A 6,199-nucleotide genomic window follows, 5' to 3' on the forward strand; every position below is an offset into this window, starting at 1 on the left:
TTGATTTTTGTGTTAGTTTTCTCATGGATGTGACGAGAACAACCTAAGGAGGGAAGAAGGGATTTAATTTGGCTCAGTCCTGAGGTGCAGTACATCATAACAGGAAAGTCGTGGCAATGGGAGGCAGCTGGTCCAGTTGTATCTGCAGTCAAGACGTGGAGAGAAGTGGGGTCAGTCCATCAAACCTAGTCACCCACTCCTAGTGACGGACTTCCTTCAGCAAGGCTCCACGTCCTAAATGTTCTTCAGCCTTCCAGAACAGCGCCATCACAAGCATTCGAAGACATGAGGAGCTTGTGGAGTACAACATTCAGACCACATGCTTCATGCATGGAGAGATCTGAAGGAAGTCCACGGGGCTAGAGACAGGATGAGCTAGAAGGGACAAGAAGGGGGAAGACTGCAGAACTAATCTGTGGTGACTAGTGTCTCTACCTCAGCCCAGAAAGAGGGAGCACTGGACCATTCTGCTGTTTCTCCATTTCCTTCTGTGTCGTGCCTCAGTTTCCTGAGTCTTTGGTTCAGTCTCAGGTAGTTTGAACACATGGCTTCGAAGGCCACTAATCATTTCCACCCCTCCCCTAGGGTGAAGGCTGTGAGACCTTCAGAATTTCAGCTCTCAAACCACACTCATCAGGAAAACAGGTTGATCCTGGCTCATTGTCTCAGAGTTTTCAGTCATCAATCAGCCAGCTCCAGAGTCATCAAGGTGGCGAGGGACAGTGGAGGAAAGGCACTCACATATCGTGGTAGCCAGGAAGCAGAGAGGAGGTGCCTGGGGCATGAGGTACTCACCAAAGATATCTTTCTGGTGATTTCTACTTCCTCCATCCGGCCTCACCTCCTGATAGTCCACTCAACTGTGACCTCACCAACAGGCTAAACCATTGATCAGACTAGAGTCCTCATGATCCGGCCACCTCTCGACAGTGCCACCAGCTGGGGATCAAACCCTCCATCCACAGGTATTTGGGGAGACACTTTAAATCCAGCCCATAGCAGTGAGTCAAATGCTTGCCCAGGACAGTGCTGGTTAGTGGACTGTGGGTATCTTCCAGCACCTGCGTTTGTCTGCTGGTGGCCTCCTCCCTTCTTACTCTGTAGTGTTAGGACATTCCTGCCTGGCCTGGGACTCCAAAAACACAGGGCTTATCAGACTTTCCCAGAAACAAGCTATGGCCCAGAGGAAAACCCCAAGGAAGAAAGAAGACCCTGCATAGTCATGGCCCCACCATGCCGAATCCTGAGGCCTGTGGAGTGGATACTGGTGTCAGTCTCGGCCCCGTTCTTCCCACTGCAGCCTCGGCGGCCTCGTGTGGGCTTCTCTGAGTCTTCTGCCTCGTCTCCAAGAGCCCAGGGAAGGGGTGGGACACTGCCTCCTCAAGATGACCTCATCCATTGCCAGAAGAGGAAGACGGAGAGTCACCTCCAGGGAAAGCCACCAACCTCCGGGACCCTCAGAGGCTCCCGTGTGCCTGTCTCTCAGGCTGGCAAAGTCCATACAATCTTCCTCAGTTAATCTGGGCCCCCACACACTGCCAATGAAGGAGGCAGAACCAATGACTAGGAATGGGAAGTCATGCACACAGAACAAGGAGGAACACCCAGGCCTCAGACCACATCCCAAGGAAGGGCATCAGGCTGAGTATGCAGCTACCTCACACTAGGAGATTTTTCCTATGTCTTATTCCTGTTGCTATGGACTCAGTGTTTGGTTTTCCTCAGAATGTGTATGTTGAAATGTCACCCAACCCTCTTCCCTACCCCCTACATGAGGAGACCAGAAAGTGGGCCCTCAGGAAGCGATTAGGGGATTTAGTCCTTACAAAGGAGAGCCAAGTGCTGCCCCTGGACCCCCACCCCGCTCCTGTCCCTTCTACCACGATGCCACCGATTCACCAGGAAGTTACATGAAATCTTCCAGCCACTTAGTCCTGGGCTTTTAGCCTCTAAACTGTGAGCAGCAAACACCTGAGGCCACTAAGGTCTGCAGGTCTGTGATGGTGGAGGGAAAGGTAGAAACATTCCTGCCGTGGAGACCAACTGGAGGGGCAGAGCTTCGGGGATGGCCTCCAGGGTGTTCAGTCGGTGATTAGTTAGCATCAACATTGCCCTTTCAGTGAGCTCGGAACACCATCCCAGGAGAGTAGCCTGGTTCGAAATGTATGGGCTGCTGCTCCTTACAGGGTGCAGTCCTGGGACAGGAAAAGAGGTGAAGGGTGGAGGTGGGGGCAGAGGCTTGAAAGCAGGGCTTCCATGAGGCCATCGTAGGGCTATTCTCACAGGTGGCGGACAAACTTTCCCATGGCTGTCCTTGCATGGGCCCAGGCTCCACCCCTAGGAGCATCCTCGGCATGTCCAGGTTCCACAGCCTGTGCACAAGGCAGGTGGCATGGAAGTGACCAGCCGCTGTCCAGTTGTAATCATGCCACTCGCCGTCTGAGAATTGGTGCAGGACAGGACAGAGGTGGCTGAGGACCAGACAGGCGGGTAACAGGGACCTGGTGCCACCAACTGCTTGAGATAAGCTGCCCACCTGTTTTTACCAATGTGCTTCGTCTACAAGTTGCGAGGTCAGTCTTTCACGGTACACAACTAAGTCACGAGTGTGACAGAGTGGCCTCAGGAAGCAGGCTGTGATATGCCAGGGGACTTACTGAGTGTGTGTGTGTGTGTGGCATCTCCTAACCATATAGACAAGATTTGGAATGGATTCGGACTAGAGCTTCATCTAGATCAGTGGTTCTCAACCTGTGGGTTCTGAACCCTTTGGGGGTCGAACAACTCTTTCTCAGGGGTCACCTAAGACTATCCACATGTCAGAGATTTACATTGTGATTCATAACAGCAGTAACATTATAGTTATGAAGTAGCAATGAAAATAACTTTATGGTTGGGGGTCACCACAACATGAGGAACTGTGTGACAGGGTCGCAGTATAGGAAGGTTGAGAACCACTGCTCTAGATCATTTAAATCCCCAGGCACAGAGATGCTGGGTCCTCTCTCCACTCCTGCACCCTGCCCCCACTGCAAGACATGGGGCTGGAACTCCCAATATTCTTTGGCTTTCCTGCCTCCCCATGGACAGGTCTCCATCCCTTCCTGTCTTTGGTGATAGCTGTCACAGAATAGACCACAGAAACTCTAAGCTCTGGCTTACAGTTATGGCTTATCTCCATGCCCTTGGCTGAATCTGGTAGGTTCCAGGAACACACTAGAAGACAGACACCATCTGTCTTCTTCCCTCTTGTGACAAGGACAAGGAGTAAAGATGTGTGACACTGACATTCTAACTTGGGGAAACAGAGGGGAGATGTAACATAGTCATCCACCCTGACGCGGCAGCAAGCTTGGAGCTGTCTGCCCTGGAGGTGACTAGTTCCCCCAGGGACTTCTTACAGTTGCTTCACAGGCGTGTTACAGGGAGTCCAGTCCTGCCTGGATTCTGAGGTGCAGTATGTTTTCCATCTTCTTGCTGCTCCCCTCATTAGGTGTGGATGCTCAGAAGAGACAGATGAGAGCAATGTGGGAACAACCTAGTGTCAGGTGGGCAGTGGCTTGCATAGCACCCAAGATGGATGACCAGGCTGGGGAGCTCAACGGGAAAGGGGGGGGCATTCATCTGTGATTGCACAGGTATCCTCAGTCCCCTCTCCTGGACTCTCCTCTCTGCTAGAAGTACACCTCTGCCTTCCTTCTCTGGAAGCTGACGCCCAGAAGAAGGCATGGGGAGCAGGCAGGAGTAGAAACGACTGCAGGGAGGCCACACTTTAGGAACCTTCCAGGAGTCATGCTTGAGTCAGTGAGAGGGGTCACCGCATGACAGTGAATGCAGTGGCTCGGGAGCATGCACCGTCCCCTGAGGCTGCATGCTGCATGGATGCATGGATTCTGGATGACTTGGGAGAGGGAGAGAGAGGGGGAGGAGGGGAGAAAGAGGGGAAGAGAGAGGGAAGGAGGGAGGGAGGGAGGGAGGAAGGGAGGGAGGAAGAGAGAGAGAAAGAGAGAGAGAGAGAGAGAGAGAGAGAGAGAGAGAGAGAGAGAGAGAGAGAGAGAATGAATCATCATCATCTTGGGAGCCGGTGCAGTAGGTAGACTTGGAGGAAGTCAGCAGTGGGCACCGCCTGCTTAGGAAGCAGGTGTGAGCACCCCCCTGCTGGTGTGGGGCTAGGGTCCCCAGACACGCAAATGCATTCCTCAGAGCAGATGTCCAAGATGCTCCTGTTTGCTCTGACTCAGTAAGGACTACACCAATAGCAAAGTTAAAATGGCAGGGGTGGATGCCCTTCAGGCGGCTGCATACTTACTGCACAGTGAGCACTCTTATTAAAAGGGTAAGCAGTGTGGGGGACCTACCCTGTCGGAGAGCAGGGCCGCAAACTTCAGAATTAAAATACTGTGGACCAAGACCAGCACTAGGCTGACGGGGAAATTAATAGATAGCGTTGTCCAGAAGAAATCCACTACCCTTAATAATTCAGTCTGTTATTAAGGTGATATTTCAAATCAGCAGCCCAAGGATGGATTATTCAATAAGCGTCTCTGTGACGTCTACCTCAGGCTTTGGGGAGAAAAATGAAGTTAGAGTCGTGGTTTACATTTCACACCTGATGGGTTAATGCTCCAGCTATAAATATTTAATATTCACATAATCACGAGAGCACAGAGAAATTTGTGAGGATTTAACAGATGTGACAGCCTTGAAAAGAAAGGTCTGTAGAGTTGACGATGTAAAGGTCTTTATTTACAGACAGCATTGCCCGGAGTAGGGAGGGTACTGGAGAAGTAGTCTCTGGCAGGATTATGGGCCAGGCAGCATGGGTGGAGAGCAGCTGGGGTCCAGCTGGAGGGAGGGGAGCAGGCCTGGGAACTCAGCAAAGCCCCCTTAGAGGTGCCCCTAGATTCCAGCAGGGTCCGGGTTTCAAATCCCTCCACCACACTGGCCATGAGATGAACTAGGAAGCATTCGGGACCTCGCTGAAGTTATTATCGTGGTTCTTGCCAAGAGCTGAAGGCAAGTGGCTTCCTGCCAGGGTCCTTCCTCTCAGATGGGCCTCCTGGGAGCACCCGCCACCAACAGTGAAATCAGCGTGAGCGGACCGCAGAAAGGATGGGGCGACTTTCCTAAGATGCACTAGGTAAAGAAATAACCCTTTGATCGATGGCGTTATTAAAAACACATATAACGAATCCTGTGAGAAATGGAACATCCATTCTAGAAAATATGAGCAACAGGTGTGAGCAGGCTCTGATGGAGGGCAAAGCTGGGTGGAATGTAACAAAGAGATGGAAACAGTATCTGACCTCCCCAGCCAGGAAATCGTCATTTGGCGATTTAGCATCATTTGGCGATTTAGCAAGACTCTTCTCAAACAACACCCAGAGATGGCTAGGGACTCAGTAGACACACAGTTGGCTTTTTTCTGCACATTGACTTTATCTCAGTAAGTTTACCAATCTCACCTGTTGTAATAGTTATCTTGAAATTATTTTAGGTTTATTAGTGTGTAAGTTTTTAATTTTCCAGAGACCACATGGGTTCATATTTTTCTTAATGGTTTCTGGCTTTTATAATGGGCTTAAAAAGCCCTTTCTTACACCACGATTATTTAAAAAGAAGTCTCTCTTTTTCTAATGGAGCCTTTTATGGCTTTATAATGTAATATGTAGTTCATAAAATCTGCCCTCTTTCTCAAATGGTTTCTTGCCATTTTAATGTGTTCACTTTTCTGCCTAAATAAATGACTTATTTTGACAGTGTAAAAAAATCCTCCCGGAATCTTTATTAGCACTGCAGTAAATTTTATTTAAGCGTCACTGTCGGTTTTATACTGTTCGCATTTACTGCCCGTGCGGGTTTGCCTTGACTGAGGTCTCCAGCTCATTTATCTTAACATGTGGTTTTAAGAGAGGAGGAGCCGTTAGACGGAGCAAGAACAGAATGCCGGTCTGTATCGACTCTGGTGAAGGGCTCCTGGGACCCATCATTCTGTCTTCTCACCCGGCTTTGCCTTTGAAAATCTCCCCCGTGAAACTTAAAAGTCTTGGTCTACAGCTGCCCTGTCTTTCTCCGCGGACTCTAAGTCGCCGCCAAAGGCCTGTCTCCGCTCGCTGCCACCGTGAAGAGGACTGTTCTCAACGTGTGCTTGATATGGTTGCCCTGTCTTTAGGAGCCATAAAGCAGCAAAGGTTGACTC

Source organism: Peromyscus maniculatus, chromosome 13, assembly GCF_049852395.1.
Source record: "Peromyscus maniculatus bairdii isolate BWxNUB_F1_BW_parent chromosome 13, HU_Pman_BW_mat_3.1, whole genome shotgun sequence".
Lineage (NCBI taxonomy): Eukaryota > Metazoa > Chordata > Mammalia > Rodentia > Cricetidae > Peromyscus > Peromyscus maniculatus.